The 19,912-nt window shown below is 47.5% G+C and overlaps 1 long non-coding RNA gene across 12 annotated transcripts in view; it reads right to left on the minus strand.

Moving 5' to 3' along the window:
- LOC109439545 (uncharacterized) overlaps positions 1 to 19,912 on the minus strand; it is a 96,379-nt gene that overhangs the window by 40,074 nt on the left and 36,393 nt on the right. For 8 of the 12 annotated variants that reach the window (XR_012490052.2, XR_012490054.2, XR_012490055.2 and 5 more), the window contains exons 3-4: positions 6,472 to 6,542; positions 1,137 to 1,260 (exon numbers count right to left, since the gene is read on the minus strand). This is a non-coding gene — a long non-coding RNA (uncharacterized LOC109439545). Of the gene's footprint in view, positions 1 to 1,136; positions 1,261 to 1,620; positions 1,706 to 6,471; positions 6,543 to 19,912 lie in introns of all 12 variants that reach the window. The other 4 variants (XR_012490046.2, XR_012490044.2, XR_012490050.2 and 1 more) reach the window with 3 other exon arrangements.

Genomic DNA, 19,912 nt, shown 5'->3' on the forward strand with positions numbered 1-19,912 from the left:
CATAACACAGTGGCCACCTCTTAGTGCTCCATCACCTCATTTTAATTAGGCAAGTGCAGCAAGTCCCTCTTGGCCTGAGAAAGTGTGGTGGTCTGGGGCCTCCTGCATGGATGCCCTTCTCTCCCAGCCTGGCTGTGACTCCATGTGAGGTGTCACCCCATGTGTGGATGGTGCCATCTTCTTACTCAGGTTGGGATGCCCTATCCCAGCGAGCACATCCTACGGTCGGGGTGTCCTCCTTCTGCTTGGGCTCTGACACACAAGGCTGCTCCTCTACACGCACACGCATGCACGCACACACACACACACAAACACACAGACCTGCTGTACTTAATTAGACTGAGTGATGGAATTCCCATCACTTTCTTCAGGGGCCCATTGGTTATCACACCTGGGAAAAGAGGCTGCCTGGGATCCACACAAAGGGAAACCTTCCCACTAGATTATTAAATTCCTCTTATGCTGAGTCACCTTCTGGTGAACATTCACATGGGACACAAATATCTTTATGTTTTTTGCCCATTCAGAGAGGCGTGTCCATATACCTTTGCCCAAATTTCCTCGTCACCACTTTTCTGATCATGCACCTCCATGTTCCTGACCATCCAGCCAAACCATTGGCCAGAGCCCATGAATAGGGAAATAATCACACATCTGGCTATTGCTCCTTCCAAACAAAAGGACAGTCTTGTGCGTGGCCTGAAGGTCTGTCCACTGTGCGGATTTGCCAGAAAGCAGCTGGAGAGCTGTAACTGTCCAGTTGGGTGATGTCTGCATTTCGTGAAGAACCATCTGGAAACCAGACCTTACTGTCTCTTCCATGTCAACTGACTACACACAACTTGCAATGAGAGAAGGCAGTACAGCAGGGGTGGGGATCCTGGGCGTCTGGGTCACGTCTTCATGGAACTTACTTGTCCCTTCTGGGCCTGGTTGGACTCAATCACATATATATACCTCTTCCATTTCATGACGGTGTCTCGTTGTGTACACCCAACTTAATGGCTTGGTGACTAAATAGTTCATGATGGGCAGCTCAGATCGCATGGTAACTGGGTGGCCCAGGGTCAGCCATTCATTCTCTACCAAGGCCCAGTGGCAGGCCAAGAGCTATTTCTCAAAAGGGTAACAATTACCTGTAGAGGATGGCAGGACTTTGCTGCATAACTTTTAGGGCTGTGATTCCCCTTTATTGGCCCCTGCGACAGGCTCCAAACAGCATCCCTCTCTGCAGTGACACGTCGGGCGTACTTGCACCTGCTGGATCATAAGAAGCAAATGGCAGAGCAGTTGGTAAAGCAGCCTGGTCCTGTGGCAGAGCTTTCTCCTCTTCTGGGCCCCCCGCAAATCTAACAAATTTGGGGGTCACTCAGTGAATGGGTTGAAGACACACCCCAAATGAAGAATATGAAACCTCCAAACACCAAAGAGGCCCACGAAGCAAACTACCACATTTTTGGTTGTGGGATGGGCCCCATGTGACAACTTATCCTTCACCTTAGAAGGGCCATCTCAACATGTCCCTCACCACTGGACCCCTGGCAATCTCACTGAGGTAGAAGACTCCTGAAGGTTTTTCCAGATTTATTTCCTACTCGCCAACACACACATGTGTCTTACCAATAAGTCTATTCTAGTGGCTCCTTCTCACTCATTAGGTCCAGTCAGCATAATGTCATCATTGCAATAACCAGTGTGATGTCTTCTGGAAAGGAAAGGCTGTCAGGATCCCTGCAAACTAAATTAGGGCTGGAGCATTGATATACCCCTGAGATGAGACAGTGAATGTACATTCCTGACATTGCCAGCTGAAAGCAAACTGTTCTCTGGGCCTTATTGACAAGGATGGAGAAAAAGGCATTTGCAGACCGATAGCTGCATGGCAACCACTAGGGGACGTGTTGATTGAGTCAAGCAATGAACCACATCTGCTACAGCAGCTGCAGTGGGAGTCCCCACCTACTGAAGCATATGATCATCTGCTGTCATGTTCCAAGATCCATCTCTTCTGCTCAGGCCAAATAGGAGACTTGAGTGGAGAAGTCGTGGGAATCACCACCCCTGCGACCTTCCAATTCTTGATGATGGCACCAATCTGTGCAATCTCTCTAGGAATGTGGCACTGCTTTCAGTTTATATTTTCTACATAGAGGCAGTTCTAGTGGCTTCTCACTTACTTGTGTTTTCAGGGCCGTACTTAGCCTTTCCGACCATAACACCCCTCACTCCACACGTTTGGAACAAATGTGCGGATTCTCCCAGTTGCTGGGTATACATATTCTTTTGTGAACAGCAGAACTAAAGAAATAACCAAAGGACAGTTTCAGGGACCCCCTGGGCCCACTGTGAGATGAACTTGAACTACAATTCCATGGATCACCTGCCCTCTGCAAGTCCCTTCTCTAACTGGTGGCCGACACTGATGTTTGGGTCTCTAGAATTACTGTCAGTTCAGAGCCAGTGTCCAGTAGTCCCCCAAAGTAAGACTGTTTTTCCCCAATGCACAGAGACCCTGTCAAAAGAATATAGGTCTCCTTGGGGAAGTCTGGGAGAAAGAATAACAGTATAACTTTTTGGTAGTGCACTGGGATCCCTCCTCAAGGGGACCGGGCCTTCTCTTCATTCAAGGGGTTCTGAGCCTGTAAACTGGCTCGTCTGGGAATTGATTGAGGGCATTGACTCTGATGTTACGATTGAGTTTAGATAGTAGACTTTTATTTCCTTGACCTAGAACTCTTCTGCTTACACAGACCAAGTAAGAATTTAGTGGACTTCACACCTATTTCATTTCTAGGAACACTAGGATCACCTACCAATGCCACTGGTCTCTGTCACTCAGGCTACTTGAACTGTAGCTTTGACTCTGAGGTCCATTACTCCACGCACCTTGTCTTTGGCAATCACCTAACACGGGGATGCCTTCTGTGAATACAATGTGAGGAGGTTTGGCTTTGTACCCGCATCAGAGCTCACACTTACACAAACCTAGATGGTGTAGCCTGCTACACACCTAGGATGTATGGTATAGCCTATTGCTCCTGGGCTACTGTACTGAATACTGTAGCCTATTGTAACACGATGGTAAGTAATTGTGTCTCTAAACATGGAAAAGTCACAGAAAAAAATGTGGTATAAGATTAAATACGGTACACCGTATTTAGGGCACATACCATGAATGGAGCTTACCGCCTGATGTTGCTCTGGGTGAGTCAGTGAGAGAGAGGTAAGTGGATGTGAAGGCCTGGGACTTTACTGTACACTATTGTGGACTTTATGACTCCGTCCTGCAAGCCTTCCTCCTGCTTCCTTCTGACAGGGTCACAAAGAGAACATCAAAGCTGTCAGTGCTGTTCCATGAACAGGGATGTGGGCTGGATTGATTGCAAATAGCGAGGAGAAACTGGCTGCGTCCGGCATAGATCACCATCATAGTGACTACCAGGAGGGAGGGAAAGGTGACCTGAGCATCAGTACGAATAAGAAATCAATATGGAGAGAGAAAGAAAGGTGGAGGACTCTCATGGCAATGTGGTTTTGGATGTGACAATTTGGAGCAGTCATCAGATTAAGAAAACTTGTGGTGGTCATTCACACCTGGTGGCCAGCTTCAGAGCACAACAGAGCACCGTCCAGCTACCTTCACAAAAGACACACCCAAAGTGCAGATGGGACAGGCACCCTAGCCCTGCTAACGCAAGTCCTGCTCAGTAGGGTCAGCCCCTGCACAACAGTTCCTGCACTGTAGTAAAGGCCAGTTCTCGCAACCAATCAGCCTGAAGATCAATCCCTCCCATTGATGTGTGAACAGCAACCAAGGTTCAACTAACAACAGGAGGGCACACATAATCCACAAAGAAACATGTAGAACACCCGGCTCAGGTGATCAGGGAGACTGCGCCACTGGGTCCCACAGGACACCTACTACAGAAGGCCACTCTGCTAAGATCAGAAGACATAGCAGCCCTATCTAACATATCGACACAAACACAGGAAGGCCGCCAAAATGGGGAGACAAAGAAACATGTCCCAAAGGAAAGAACAGAACCAAGCTCCAGAAAAATAACTACACAAAATGGGGACAAGCAACCTACAAGAGGCAGACTTCAAAACACTGGTTATAAGGATGTGAATGAGCTCAGTGAGACCTTCAACAAAGAGATAGGAAGCATAAAAGTGGACATAGAAAACATAAAATAGAACCAGTCAGAAATGAAGACTACAGTAACTGAAATAAAGAACACGTTAGAGGGAATCAACAGTAGATTAGATGACACAGAGGATCTAATTAGTGATTTGGAATATAAGATAGCAGATAACACTCAATCAGAACAGCAAAAAGAAAAAAATCCCCCCAGAATGAGGATAGCTTAAACAGACTCTGGGACATCAAATGTATCAACATTCACATCGGAGGGTTACCAGAAGGAGGAGACAGCGCGCAAGGAATTGAAAACCTGTTTAGGGAAGTAATGATGGAAACCTTCCCTAACCTGGTGAAGAAAATGAGACATACAGCCCAGGAAGGGCAGAAAGCCCCAAACAAGAGGAACCCAAAGAGGCCCACAGCAAAACCCAACACCATTAAAATGCCAAAGGATGAAGACAAAGAGAGAATCTGAAAAGCAGCAGAAAAAAAAGCAGGGAGTTACCTACGAGGGAGCTCCCATATAAGACTGTCAGCTGATTTCTCAGCAGAAACTTTGCAGGCCAAAGGGATTGGCAGGAAACGTTCAAAGTGATGAAAAGCAGGACCTACAAGGAAGAGTAGTCTCTACCCAGCGAGGCTGCCATTTAGGCTTGAAGGACAAAGAGCTTTCCAGACAAAAAAAAACCGAAAGGAGCTCTACACTTCTAAACCAGTATTACAAAAAAAGGTTACAGGGACTTCTTTAGGAACAAGAAAAAAAAAAGACGTGTGCCCCTGGGCGCACCCGTGGGGCCCCTCCAGGGTTGCCGTGCTCAGGAATGCCTGTCTTGCACTACGCTGCAGTCCAATAGAGGTTTCCCCAACCCTGTTTTCCTGCTCCCTGTTTAGCCCATGGCTGCCCTCCCCGTGGGTGAGTCACCTGCCCTCAACTTTCCACTCTGTACTCTCCCCAGGAAATGGTTGCGTCATGTTGAGCCTTCCCTGCTTCTCCTCCCAGCCGTCAATTCTGGGCGCCCAAGGGTAAAACAGTGCTCTGGAGCGTGGCAATGATGGCATTTTCTGGTTCCCAGGATCGAGTTGCCTCCCCGGCCCACAGAGCAGAAGAACAGACCCTCAACCTCCAACTTCCAACCCCGCCCCCACTCCCTCTGCGAAGCCCTATGGAGACATCTGCAGGGAGAGATATATAATAAGGGAGGCCAGTCAGGCGCATTTCTTTCCCTCTCCCCCCATACCCAAACTTAGGGTTCCCCTCGCTGCCTCTATTAACGCCCCGCCCCAGCACACACCAAGACTGGACATCTCCAAGGTGGACCTGCTATGATATGCGGGAATAGGGTTTGCGGCGGGGGCCGTGAGGTGGGGGCCGCCTTCAGAAACAAAGAGCCCCGAAATGCACGAGCCCTGCGAAGGCTCCTTTGAACCTAGGCAGCTCTGGCCACACACTGGGCCAGCCCTGTCCTGTGAGCTGCGGGAGAGTGCGGGGGAGAAGGAGCAGCCCGGGCTAGTGGGTGTCACGGGGGCCCGGGGGTGGAGGACGTTGGGGACAAGGCACAAGCAGGTGGCGGCGGAAACCCATCCGGAGTCCCCTCTCCGTGCCTTTTGTGCTTTGCAGCCTGTGTGGGTCTCCCAGCCTAGAAATAAGGAGTGCGCTTCCCGCCTTTTCCGCCAGCAGCGACTTTTTCACGCTTTCTCTTTAGGTTATTTGAGCAATCTCCTGACATCTGCAGAGTCTTGTTTGTCTCCCAGATTCACCAATGAGGAAATAGGAAGAGTCTTGCCCAAGGTGACAAAGAATCAGAAGAGACCCAGGATCTTGACAGTCCCAAGAAACTTCATACTGTTTGTAATGCTTATGATGGTCTCTCCTTAGGGGAGGAGTTGTCTCTCTTTGGTGGTCATCTCAAAACCTTGTCACAGTGTAAGCTTAGAGATCCAACAGCATGATGGCAAGAAAAGAGAAGGGTGGTCTTCCAAGAAGCATGTGCCAGCCAAATAGAAGCAGAACTGGTGACCTGAATGAGTGACTTTCATAACCCAAATATACGGAACACCAGGATGTCAATTAATATTTGTAAGATCAATTTTGGAGTGTTTGTTGCTTAGGGTTGGCTAACTAGTAAATTATAGGAAAGCAAGATACTGTAATTAGGAATGTACTTTGGTCAATGCCCTTGACTCTGAAATGAACAGAATGCAATTGTAGTAAAGGAGAAGTTAGAAACAGTCTCAAGACTGCTTTGTGTGGAAACCAACAGGGTGACTCTGCCTTATTACAAGTACCTGGTCCTGGTCAATTGGGAATAAAGACAACATGGGCTGACCTGCCAGGTGGTCTGAGGTTCCAATCCCGCTCCGCTGCAACTTTCCGGATCCCTGTGAGCGTGGGTTTTCTCTAGAAAAGATATGACAAGATACTCATGTCAAGGGTTGTTTGAGAGATTACATTTGACAATGTATATAGAGACCTTCTGCGGCATATGTACTTGTAACAGAGCAGATGCTCAATGCTAGCTCTTTACTCTCCTGCCCACCGTTGTTACTAGTTCCTACCCATAGAAATGAAGACATAAGTTTAAGGATCCTGAATAAAATAGAAAGCTGAATTATGAAAAGAAATATATGAATAATAAAATGGCAATTACAACATATCTATAAACAATCACCTTAGAAATAAATGGATTAAATGCCCCCAATGAGAAGATATGGGGTGGCTGAATTGGATAAGAAAACAAGCCCCAACCAAATGCTGCCTACAAGGGAGTCATTTCAGATCAAAAGACACAAACATTGAAAAGAAAGGGTTGGAAAGTGATATGATATGAAAAAGGAAATAAAAATATCACCTGGAGTAGCAATACTTATACTAGACAAAATAGACTTTAAAACAAAGGTTGTAATAAGAGACAAAGAAAGACCCAGTAATCCCACTTCTGGGTATTTATCTCAGAAAAACCTGAGAACACTGCATCTAAGGGACATGTACATGCCCGTGTTCGTTGCAGCATTATTTACAATGGCCAAGATATGGAGGCAGCCTGGGTGTCATCAATAGACGAATGGCTACAGAAGACGGGGTACATATGTGCACTGGAATATCATTCAGTCATAAAAATGAATGAAATCTTGCCATCTGCAACAACATGGATAAACCTGGAGGGTACTGTGCTGAGTGGAGTAAGTCAGTCAGAGAAAGACAAATACTATATGATTTCACTTATATGTGGAATCGAAAGAACAAAACAAATGAACAAAGAATCTCATTTTGTTCAAATAGAGAATGTTTTGATGGTTGACACATGGGAGGGGTTTGGGGGGAATGTGTGAAAAAGGGGAAAGGATTAAGAAATACAAATTGGTAGTTATAAAATTGTCATGGGGATATAAACTATAGCATAAAGAATGTAGTCAAGATATTGCAATAACTTTGGTGTCAGGTAGGTACTAGATTTATTGCAGTGATGACTTCGTAAGTTATGTAAGTGTCTAATACATTATGTTATACACCAGAAACCAGTCTAATATTATATATAAACTGTAATTGCAAATAAAATGTATTTAAAAAAATCAACTTATACCTTTTTGCTGTAAGAAAATTGCAATCGTAAGTATAGCACTTGCCTGAGTTCTATGAATCATTCTACCAAAAATCCAACCTGAATGGATCCTGAGAACCCCAAACAAAGTTGGTTCAAAGAGTGGAACCCCCGAGAACTCCAAACACGGGGCTACTGCTGGATTTGAGCAGAGTTTTGTGGATGACTTTGCCCTCAAGCAGTGGAGTCTGCACTGCTCTGAATGGTCGGTGTCAGAATGAATTGCACCACAGTATTGCAGTGGAGTCAGGGATCAACCCTTCAGAGAAGTACACTTGCTGGGGTGGGTTTCCAATATAAGTCAAGAAGCCACCAGCCAACTGGAATCCTCAGGAGGGCTGGTGAGAACAGCACTGGTGAAGGGACACCAGCATCCCTGAGATGCCAGTTGGAGGTCATCTTCCAGAGGTCAGGAGGTGCTATTCCAGAGTGGGGCTCCATAGTAGCAACAGGGTGATAGGATCTGGGAGTGGCAGAGGCCAGCACGTATCCATCAGAAGCAAGGTGGGCATAACTGCATAATAGGCAGCACAATCAGTGCAGCCTGTCTGCGGAGATCTAGGAGGTGGCACCAAGAATATGGTGTCCTTAGGGACAAGGGATATGAAAGGCCAGCAAGGTAGTCACTTAATAGACACAATCAAGAGATGAAGAATGGAGGAGTAGAAAGCTGAGGTCAGCTACCTCTGCACCAAGTGACGATCCTAGGCCCAGTTAAGACCTGAGAAATCCTCACACCCTGACTCCTGACTGATAAAAGCCCAGTGGCCATGAGGAGGGTGCCTGTAACACTAAGACAAGAGTAAACCATTGTGATTCCACACTTCCTCTCAGAAGGGACCTACAGACATTATTTGGGCAACTGTACAGCTGGGAAAGAAGCATACAAAGATGTTTCAAGAGCTCTTGCACATGGAGCCCAGAATGGCATGACATTGAAGCACTCAAGGCAGTACTGTATGCTCTGTTTAGAATATTGGCATAAAGGAGTCAGGAAATTAGAGGATCGATACTAGGCCACATCTATCTCCACTGGGCACACTGGGTGGGTCTGTCGACTCACCTGGTCGTCATTTCAACGGCTCTAGATGTACAATAAAAATTGCTACACAGAGCAGTCAAGGGAATTCTTACAGTGGGTACTTGACCTGTAAACAAAAGCTATTACAGTAGGAAAAAACAGATGGTGTTCAGTGGAGACTTCTAAATCTACCTGTCCCCTCCAATGACAACTCTGTAAAATCACATTCCAGGGCAAATGGCAGAGATCAAGGCTAGAATCAAACTGAAGGATACAGGGATTGTGGTTCCATCATGTCCCCATTCATCAGTCTAGTATCTTCAAAAACCAGATGGATAATGGCAGATGGCAGTGCATTACTACAAATATGCCCTAGTCTAATCCAAAATTGCTGTTGTTCTGACAAATGTATCTTAACTACAGCAGTTGCTGACACAACCTCGCATGTGTGGTACGCAGCTGTTGATATGAAAACACACGCTTTCCAAAACTCTTCAGAAAGTGGATCAGCAACAGTGTGCATTTATATGGGACCAACACCGTGTGTGTTCATGGTCTCTCGCTCTCTGGCTGTGTAGTCCAGAGGATTCTGGACATTTCGCAGAACATCACATGGGGTCATTATACTGATGACAACGAGTTAATAAGAGCAGCTGAACCAGAGGTGGCGCATAATCTGAACGCCCGAGTAAGACATGTGGTCTGTGTCTTACTGAAGATCAACAACGATAACGTCAGTGAGGACAATGACATCCATTGACAAGCACGATGCACCGACAGGAACAGCTCTAATGATCAGCAATTTAAGCAAAGGCTGAGAGGTCCATGGGCTGTAGGGCCTCCACCTCTGTGACCACTCAAGGATCTGCTACGTCTGTGAAAACTCATGGCTCCAGCAGTCAGGGCCATGCTGGACATAACCACCGGAGTAAAAGGGCAAGTTACTGTTTGTACTTCCAAATAATCCATGTTAGAAGGCGCAAGGTGCTTTGTCAGGTCTCTGACAAGACATATTAGAATTACTATGCAGACACCTACTGATTGCAAGCAAGACTATGTCTTCTACAGCAATAGAATAACAGCTCCTGACCTGATTCTATGCCTTGGGAGAGACAGAGTGTATGAACTCCGGAGATATCACATCCAGGGAATCAGAACTCCTCCTTAGGACCTGGCTTCTATCACACCCCTAACACAAGGTCAGGTGGGGAGAACAGCATACATCATAAATGGAAGTGGTACAGAGACAGGTGGACAAGACCATGGTACCTACCACTCCAGCACTGTGACCTGTCACACAGCTCTCACCTGTGGACTCACGGAAAGTGCACTCTGACATATCGCAAGAGAAGAAAAAGGCTCCACACACTCCAAAACTATTCTTCACCTCAATCCCTAACCCGTGTGCTACTCCCCCACCTGTCCAAACTCCTATGCACCCTTACACACTCACGCACAGATCTCTGGGACATGGCTAGGTTATAGACTAGACTAGTGGAGGATGTGGAAAGAGAGGGGGACATTTTGCTTTTCTGCACCACTCCCAAGAGATGCTGACAATATCTGACCCCAGACCACGCTTGAAAGCAAGCTGTGCATGTCAACCTGCTGAGAGTGGCAGTGTGAAACACTATGGAAACTACTTACTTGTCACGTCTTGCATTCTCTGCAATCCTGTTCCTTTTCTAGTCTGACTACCTCACACTCAAACTCACTTACTGACTCATATCCCCAAAGGCCTCAGTGCAAATCTGCTTCATGTGTTTGAGTCCTCCAATCCCTCATGGCTCTCTAGGTGGCTAACCCCTCACTGGATGCTCCTCTTCCTCTCTCACTTAGCTTCTCTCCCGTGACCTCTGTCCGCCCTGACGTCTGGTGTTCCCTCTTGTCCCCAATGTCAAGGAACCAATGTGAACTTACAAGAACATTATCCTTCCCTCCATTCTCGGTACTGCTGTCCTGAAACCCATCCCAGTCTGGATGAACAACACCCTCAAATTCATCATAGAAATTTTAACTGCTACTCTTTTAAATGGTAGGTCCTTCCGCTCAACCTCAAGCTCAAGACCCCCACTGGCGAAGCCCTCCTCCATGGCAACAGCAGATCCTTTTAATCGCAAATCACATCCAACATCTCAGCCCCTTCCCAGGCTTCAGAATTTCCCACCTGTCTCTGCACAGGCGCCTATACTTCCGTGTCATTCCCTGCTGCCCTCCTCGGGTTTCAACACTCCACCTCTGGGGTAGGTTATCAAAGATTCAGCCCAATGCTCACTAGTAAAACAGCAGGCATACAACTAAGGCAACCTACGGTGTAGAAACTATTTCTCAACTCTCATGTCCTGCTTGTTAACTCATTTTCAGACAAGCACACTGAGTTTGTGAAAAAACAAAGCAAGCACTTAGGTGAGAACACAACTGTCCGCCCTAAATTGAAAGACCAAGTGGGCACTGGGGAATGAGCATGTAGGGAGAACTACAGCACAGCTTGCAGCAGGCAGGATCTTTAGGCCACTAGAGGGCAAATGCCGATGGCTTTTTAAGGAGACACGACAGGAAACAAGCTGACAGGCTCTATGACAGAATAGCTTTCAACGTGCGTGTGTGTGATGTGTTCCTCAAAGGCAAAGTGAAAGTGTATGTGGGATTAGAACAATGTTGGCTGTTAGGGCTGCCGCACTGCACCCCTCGTGGTGGGGACAGAGGCTGGATCTTTGGGGACCCATATTATCCTTCTACAGTATTAAAACAAGAGCACATGTTCACTCCTCACATATGAGAAGAGTTGCCCCTGTACTTGAACTACTCTATGCTCCTCCTACACTGTAGGAAAGTCCCCTTGCCTCTTACTGCCTATGGCTCTTGTACTACTGGTCAGCCGTCCAGTTGGCGGGAAGCAATTTTGGATCACGACTGGCCCTGGGTACCTCGCTTCACTCTCATTGGCCAAGACTTCCTGTGGGGGAGGAGCACTTCCCCCTACAAAAGCTGACGCAACCAGTGTGACATCAAAGCTGGGACTGAGAGCAAGAGGCGTGCTCACTATGAACTTCTCCTTGGAATCGCTTATTAATTATTCCAAAGAGTATGCAGTGAGTAAGGCGGCTAAATTTCTCACAGACAAGATTTGGAAATTGGGAAGATATACATTAATGACATATGGAATGAGACGATACCTCATTGTCTTAGATCCATTGGCTAATATTCTCATCAGTTGGACACTGAAAATTGAACTCAAGAAGATAGGTCTGGCTGCATACAACGTGTTGGACGGAAGAGGATTGATAAACAAAATGACACAGTTCTTCAGATCCCTGAGGCGTCGCCAACCAGCACAAGTGATTATGGTTTAATTTCTGTTTATGAATCGAGCAGAGTATCTACGGAATCTTCGAGAATTCTTAAGAGACAACCAAACACATTAATTTTATGAGACGTTATTTCGGCTTCGTTACTATATATAAATCCCGTACCTTATGATAATCATGGTCAGAAAGACCCACAGATTCCTGCCTTGGCTGCCTGGAGAGATTTCTCAACCACTGAAGGGAAACGTTGATTCTCAACTTTACTTGCATCGCCATGCTAACTCCGCCTCCCTGACCAAGAATAGGAACTTGAAACAGAGAATGAAGGATTGCCCGACAGCAGACCTGGTCTCCGGGTTGGTTCTGTGGTGACGTCCTGCTCATTTTGGGGTGAGTCTGTGGCCTGGGCTGAGCAGGGGAGGGGTCCCGATCAGGAGAGAACCCAAGACGAGCCCGGAGGACGCCTTCCTGGGGCAAGAGGTGCTGCAGGGTATGAGCCTGGATGGGGTTTAGGAGGTGGGCAGGTTTCAAAGGTAAAATTCTGGAGTTCGCTCTGAGGAGGCTTTAAAAATCTTCTGCCTCTGTGTGAGGAGCAGGTGCAGGCGCAGGGGCTGTAAGTACACAAGCTGGCGCCTGGAGAGGACACTTCCAGATGTGGGGGGAGGAGTGAACATGGGCGCAGAGGAAAACGGCCACTGAGCTAAAATGGCTGCCGGGGTAAAACGGCCGTCATGAGTGAGTCAGCGGAGTGAATTGGGCCCAGAGGAGCCAACTGGGGAAGGAAGTCATCAAGGGAAAATATATGGTCAAGACAGAGTGAAGGCGAGGAACCCCCAGAAGTTTAAAGACATTTGGAAAACTTGGATGGGAAAGGATGTGGACTTGAATGAGCCTTGAGCTGTCGGAAAAGGGCCTGTTGGGCTTACAGTTTGCACAGTGTAGGATTCGATTGAGGCCTTTTTTTTGCATGAAAAAGTGAGTGAAGGCAAGTGTTCCCCATTCCTGTAGAGTTATTTCTCACCTCCAGATTCACCCCCAATTCTCCAGGCAAGTGGCCCTCTCTTCATCCTCACCCCTTCTTCCCTCTTCCTGTCCCCCCTTTCTAGAGTCTTCTGGGCTCTGCATCCACCAAGCTCATCCTGGCCCTCAACACCCTCCCTGTCTTACACCTCCATTTTCTACATTCTTCTGGCCTCCCCCACACTCCCTGGCCCTCCTTCCCCTCCCTCACAACCCTCCCTGTTTTCTAGATGCTTCTAGAACACTCCAAGGTCCTCCCACCCTCTTTCCATGCCCCTGCCCAGTCATTGCACCAGGATCCTTTTCAGCTTCCAATCATGGCTTCAGTTGGTTTCAGTTACAAATCGTGGTGTCTGCTAACATGAAAGCTTGTCAGAAAGTTGTCTTGAAGCTCTGAAGTGGAGGTTAGCTTTCCTATGTTGCAATGGCAGATACCACAACCACCCAACACAGACCGGGCCTTGCCAGTAACTGCGCACGTCTTAGCCTGGTGAGAGCTGGACACTGGAAACCCTTCCCTGGCTCTGGATACTGCGTTTGATGTTTCTTATCCTTACCCCAATCCTGTCTTCATTGAATGCCCCTCCCCCACTGGTCAGACACCTTCTTCTGGCCAACACCCCCTCAATGAACTCCCTTGCGTTTTTGAACATGCCATTACCCTCAGCCCAGGCCTTGTGTCTCCAGGGTCCCGATGTCGTCTTCCGGTCCCTGCTCACCCTCGGGATTTCCAGCTGCATCTGGAATTGAATCTCCCTCTTCATCTTATTCCCTGCCCCCGCCCCATGTCTACCTGTCCATCAGCCTCACCCCTTAACCTGTAAACTCCTGTGCCCCTTCATTTTGTGTTTCTGTGTCCCTTAGCCTGACTCAACACATGCAGACAGACACATACGGTGACACAGTCATGCATATAATCACACACATGTACATATATATGTATAGACACACACTGGCACATACACGCTGCCCAGAAGGCTCTCCCTCCATAAGCTCTTTATCACTTCCCTCAAAGCCACTTCCATCATGGGGTGGTGTGGGGTCCTTCCCTTTTCTTAATAATTCCCTTTAACCCTGACTATGCTTTGGCACCTTCACAATCCCCCGTCTCCCCTCTGCTCAAACCCTATCCTTCCCTGTCACCCCTCACTGCCACTTCTGAATTTCCAATGCAGCTGAAATTTTCCCCAAGTACCTGATTTCTCTTTAAAGTAGTTACAGAATGTAGTGAATGCCGCTGGTTCTCTGCTCAGTTCGCATGGCCCAAACAGCTCCTTCATCCCCACCGATGCCGTCCACAGGGTATATTTGCCCTCAGCTGGGCCAAAGTCCCTTCCCAAGGCTGTTGCCCTACACCCACTTGGAAGCAAGCAGCCAGAGATTGCACGGCACGCTGCTCTAGAGTCCAAAGTGAGGTGATTTGGGGCTGCAGCGTATGTTCCAGAGCCCCATGCAGGTCCCATCAGACCTGACCCCTGCTACATGCCTTCCTCTGCACTCCCCATATTCCCTCAGCAACCCCGCCACAATCCTCTTGAATCCCATCTCATGCTCTTCTTCTAGGAAACGTGACCTGAGACCATCTACACCAGCAGTGGCCCTAGGAAGCTGGCCCCAAATGTCATTTCTCAGTTGGATCACTCGCCAAAGATGACTGAGTCAAGCTAAATAAGATCGGAGTAAGTTTAATTAAGTACACCATTTTAAATGTCAAAAAGCTGATGCAAAACTAGTTTGGTTGTCCCTCTCCCATCTCAAAGTTTCCTGTACTGTATGTCTGCTCCCGGTATGATATTGTGAAAAGTTTTCTTTCTGGAACACAGAGATTCTGTGTTTTATTAGAATAATTTTGTTCGTTTATGTTGGCTTAGTCAAGTCCTTCATTACTTAGGAAAACTGAATCTTCTATATTTTATTGTCATTTTGGTTAAACAGATATCCATGATCTATTTAGTCAAATGTCACACGTTTTTGATATATTTTGACAAGCTTCCCAGAATTCAAATTTTAAATAGAGTTTTGAGAAGATATTAAACTAACCAGGCTTAGTTGTGTTAAACTGCTTGGGAAGCATTGTAAAATAAGCGATGATAAGGGCCGGCCCGGTGGCTCAGGTGGTTAGAGCTCCATGCTCTTAACTCTGAAGGCTGCTGGTTCGATTCCCACATGGACCAGTGGGCTGTCAACCACAAGGTTGCCGGTTCAACTCCCCGAGTCCCGCAAGGGCTGGTGGTCTCCGCCCCCTGCAACTAAGATTGAACACGACACCTTGAGCTGAGCTGCCTCCTGAAAGGCTCAGTTGGTTGGAGCACGGGCTCTCAACCACAAGGTTGCCAGTTCGATTCCTCGACTCCCGCAAGGGATGATGGGCTCCGCCCCGTGCAACTAATATTGAACACAGCACCTTGAGCTGAGCTGCCTCTCAAATGGCTCAGTTGGTTAGAGAGTAGGGTCTCAACCACAAGGTTGCCAGTTCGATTCCTCGACTCCCGCAAGGGATGGTGGGCAGCGCCCCCAGCAACTAAGATTGAACACGGCACCTTGAGCTGAGCTGCCACTGCGCTCCCAGATGGCTCAGTTGGTTGGAATGCATCCTCTCAAACACAAGGTTGCCATTTCTACTCCCACAAGGGATGGTGTGTGGTGCCCCCTGCAACTAGAAAACAGCAACTAGACCTGGAGATGAACTGCGCCCTCCACATCTAAGATTGAAAGGACAACAACTTGACTTGGAGAAAAGGCCTGGAAGTACATCTGTTTTCCAATAAAGTCCTGTCCCCTTTCCCCCAAAAAAGAAAATATATATATATATTAGCGATGATAAACTTCTAGGGTATATTGTGTTGGTAAACACTGGCTGTAAATCAAACGAATAGTCAAGGCTATGGGAATACCAAGACAGCAGGTTGGTTCTTCCCTGTTAATGGCGAGCCGGTTATTTTTGATTTGTGGTCTCTTATGCACCATAGTGCAATTAAGCTGGACTTCATTCAATTGCCACTTAGTGCTAGTATGAGTTATCAATATGCACTCGTTGTTGTATGTCTATTTTCTGGATGGGTTGAAGCCTTCCCTTGCCATAGGCTGATGCCCTCACAGTAGACAAAGAAACGGTTAAATAATGTGTTTCCCACTTGGGAGGGACCTACCAACTGCTCCTTCAAGGGTATTCACATAGCCCCACCATATGCCGTAGGATAGTGGCTCAGGACCTGTCACTGCTTTCCTTCATGACCTCTGTGAAACAGGCTCATTATATTGAGGACGTAATGTTAACCTGTGAGGATTTGCCTCTGCTACAGAAAGCCTTGCAGGCGTTACTGGACCACCTACGACAAAAAGGACGGGTAGTGAATCTGAGGAAAATTCAAGGTCCAGGCACTGCAATAATGTCTTGGGGAGTCATACGGTCAGATAAGAATTGTGTTGTTCCCAATTCTGTCATAGACAAAGTACAAGCTCACCCAACACAAAATACGTAAAACAGGTAAAGGCTTTTATGGGAATTCTGGGGTATTTGCAAACCTTTATATTCTATTTAGTGCAATCCCTTTGCCCATTACGAGGGTATGCAGTTGGTCCCCTCTGGTACCAGCACCAGTGAAAGGGGGGAGATAGTAGGGGTCCTATTCTGGCATATTTCTCCACCTATTCACCTCCTCAAACCAGAAAGGACCACCTCCCCTGGCGAGCATGTATGGTTTACACAGCTTGGCCAGATTCCCAAGGCTGCGGCTATATTAACACCTGAAAATCTGTCTTTCCAACCACAGCTTTGTGCTATTCCTGTGGCATCGAGTTACAGGCTGGGTGTCCATGCCATCAGTGAAAGTCATAGTTGAGTTTTTGTGCCAGACGAATCTGCTAATGTTTCTTCTGTGTTCATACATATGAAGAAATAAGTAAATGCCATAAGTGATCCAACGCCAAGCCCATGCAGCCTATTAGTACACTGGGTTGGATACTGGAAGTCATGGTGGAAAACTTGTTACTAATACGTGGATTTCTTCTTTTAATTTGTCTTTTTCTTTCATATATCTATACTGTTGCTGTGGATTGTGTCTCCAATGTGGTCAACTTGCGACAAAGCGACCTACCTCCCTGCTGATGAAGCCCCTCACTGACCACTCAGGGCACCTCGCGGAAGAAGGGGGCGCGTGAGATTGTAAGAGCCGGTCATGAGGGGTGGAGTGTGGAGGAGAGACTCTTGACGAGACTGCTGCTGGACCCACGAGCTAGATCCAGCTAAATAAAGGCAGAAGAAAGATTGCTTCCCTTAAATCCCCTCAGAGACTGTATGATTGATCCTTCCCCTATGGCCCATGATGTGCTGGTTCCTGGAACATACCATCGCCCGGCCTGGGGCAAGCATGTGAAGCATTCTCCCTGTATCTGGGAAGGTCTTGCCCCAGGACGCCTCACATCCTGCCTCACAGTCTGGAGGACATCCACATTGTCTTGCCACCTTCCAGTATGTCTCCCATATTAAGTTCCCTTAATAAACGCTTGATGGAAGGCTAGAGTTGTCACTGTGTTTTTTCAGTCTTTCAACCCTAGGGAAATTTCCCAACCGTTTGTATTCGGGACTCTGCATCTGTGGGGACAGAGCCCCAGAGAGTAGTTTACAGGCTCTCGGCCTCATGTGAAGGGGTACTGGCTCGGGTGGTGAATGGCCGTCGGCTGTGGCTGATTGGCCGTCCGCTGTGGCCGGTTAGCCAATTGGCCGCTGGTATAATTGCTGCGACTACGGAGGACTGCCGAGGATTGCCGAGGAGCCGAGCAGAGCCGAGCAGAGCCGAAGAGAGCAGAAGAGGAGAGCCGAGGAGAGCGGAAGAGGAGAGCCGAGAGAGCGGAACAGAGGAGAGAGTGGAGAAGAGTCGTCGGTCGGTCGGTTGGCGGAAAAGCGGACAGCAGGTCGACGTCCAGTGGGCCCAGCCTCCAGTGAGACCGTGGTGGTATGGCTCCCCTACCTATGGCTCCGTGTGTGTTCCTTGTTAGCCTCACCGTATCCTGCGTTCTTATGTGGGGAGCGGGACCAGAGACCTCGCAGGCTTCCCCGCACGACAGCATCCCATCAGAACTCATGCTAACAGTATGATCTGGATGGGGACTGGTCCCTTGAGAAAACCAAGCATGTAGTTAAGAGGTTGGTCTTTGAGCCAACTTGTCTTCCAGGGAGCAAAGTGATGTAGAGATTGGGTGTAGTCACACAACAGCCTAGCCAACTGTCCCCCAGTGTCTTCCCTTAAGGAAAGAAGAGTCTGTGAGACTGTGCCTTTCTGGGTCTTTGTTCCATCCTTATGTTTACACCTTATGTCTCTCTGTCTGGTCCCCAAAAGATGGTTTGCAGCCAAAGATGGGTAAGATATCTCACGGGAGATACAACCTAAGCCAGGCGGAACCGAGTGGGGACCCCAATGAGCTGCCTTAGAAGGATATGGGTAGGGGCCTTGCCTCCCCTTCCCCCTTCCCCGGAAAAGCTGTTGCCGGCTCTGCCTTTTCCCTGGCACCTGTTTGTGAGAGAAGTTACAAAAACAACAAAGATCAGTTCTCTCCACTTAGCTCAACGGAACTTACAAAATAAGAGATTTGACCCTTCTGACCCTGAGAAAGTACATACCTTAATTAGGACATTGTGGGACCTGTTGCTTCAGCTGTTGACTGACAAAGGGTGATTGAGATAAATATTTTTCTGTTATGATGTGTGAGTTTCAGAGACCGTGTGCAAAACAATGTTGCTTTCTCTTGTTTTTGCATACCTATTCAATAAAAACCCCAAGTCGGCCATATTCTGGGCTCCAGTCCTCTGAGACTGAGACCCCTGGCCTTCGGAGAGATTTAACTGCATTAAGTCTATGTTTGTTTCTTTCTAAAAAACTTAACCCAAACCGCCCCTTCTCGCACCCTCACTGCCCGTGTTGCGCTGGACACGACAATTGGGTTCAATAAAATGGCCCATATCAATCACACCTACCAAAGTAATGAAACTGCAATAAACACTGTGGACCCAGCTGAGCTTTTGGTTGGTGAACACGTTGGTGTGGCTGAGGCTGATGTGTCCTGACTCCATGGGGAGAAGACATTGGGAGCTTTCCCTGTGGAATTCTCCATGACCTACCCTCTGTGTCTCTCCTTTGTGTGGGTTCCAAATTGTATTATTTGGCTATAGTAAAACTGTTATAGTAAGTATGTCACTTTCCTGTGTTCTGTGAGGCGTTTTAGCAAAATACCCAGTCTAAGGGGGTCTTGGGAACCAAAAGTTGTAGGCTGTTTGTCAGAAGTGTGGGTGGCCAGGGAACTCCACATGTGAGGCTAGTGTTGATGTGAGACTGGCCTTATGAAGAAATTTGTTCTTCATCAGTGTGATCTGCACTCACTCTGGATAGTTTTCTTCAGAATTGAATTGCACTGCAGGCCATTAGGGAACAGAAACCTCAGAGAAGTGTGCATGTTTGAGGGGGTCTCCCAAATAGCTGTAAACCCACGAGCAAACTAGGATCCTCAGGAGTCATGAGACAGGTATAGAGTGGACAGGAATGAGCTTGTGAGTTAATGAAAACAAGCTTCAAAATTATCTTCTAGGTCCTGAATCCCCCCGACAAACTGTGGGAACAGAACGGTTCCCAGAAGAGCCAACTATTGCAAACCAGTTGCCAGGTGACAAGCACCCTACATCCATCATACACGGGAACAGAATGATTCCCAGAAGAGGCCAACTGTAATGGCAACCCCCTGAAAGCTGACAAGTACCCTACATCCTGCATAGAAAAATATAAAACCCCAGCTAAACAGAAACTCAGGCCAGCTGTGTACACTAGCC

The sequence above is a fragment of the Rhinolophus sinicus genome, chromosome 8, assembly GCF_057876585.1.
Source record: "Rhinolophus sinicus isolate RSI-liver-muscle chromosome 8, RSI-T2T, whole genome shotgun sequence".
Classification (NCBI taxonomy): domain Eukaryota; kingdom Metazoa; phylum Chordata; class Mammalia; order Chiroptera; family Rhinolophidae; genus Rhinolophus; species Rhinolophus sinicus.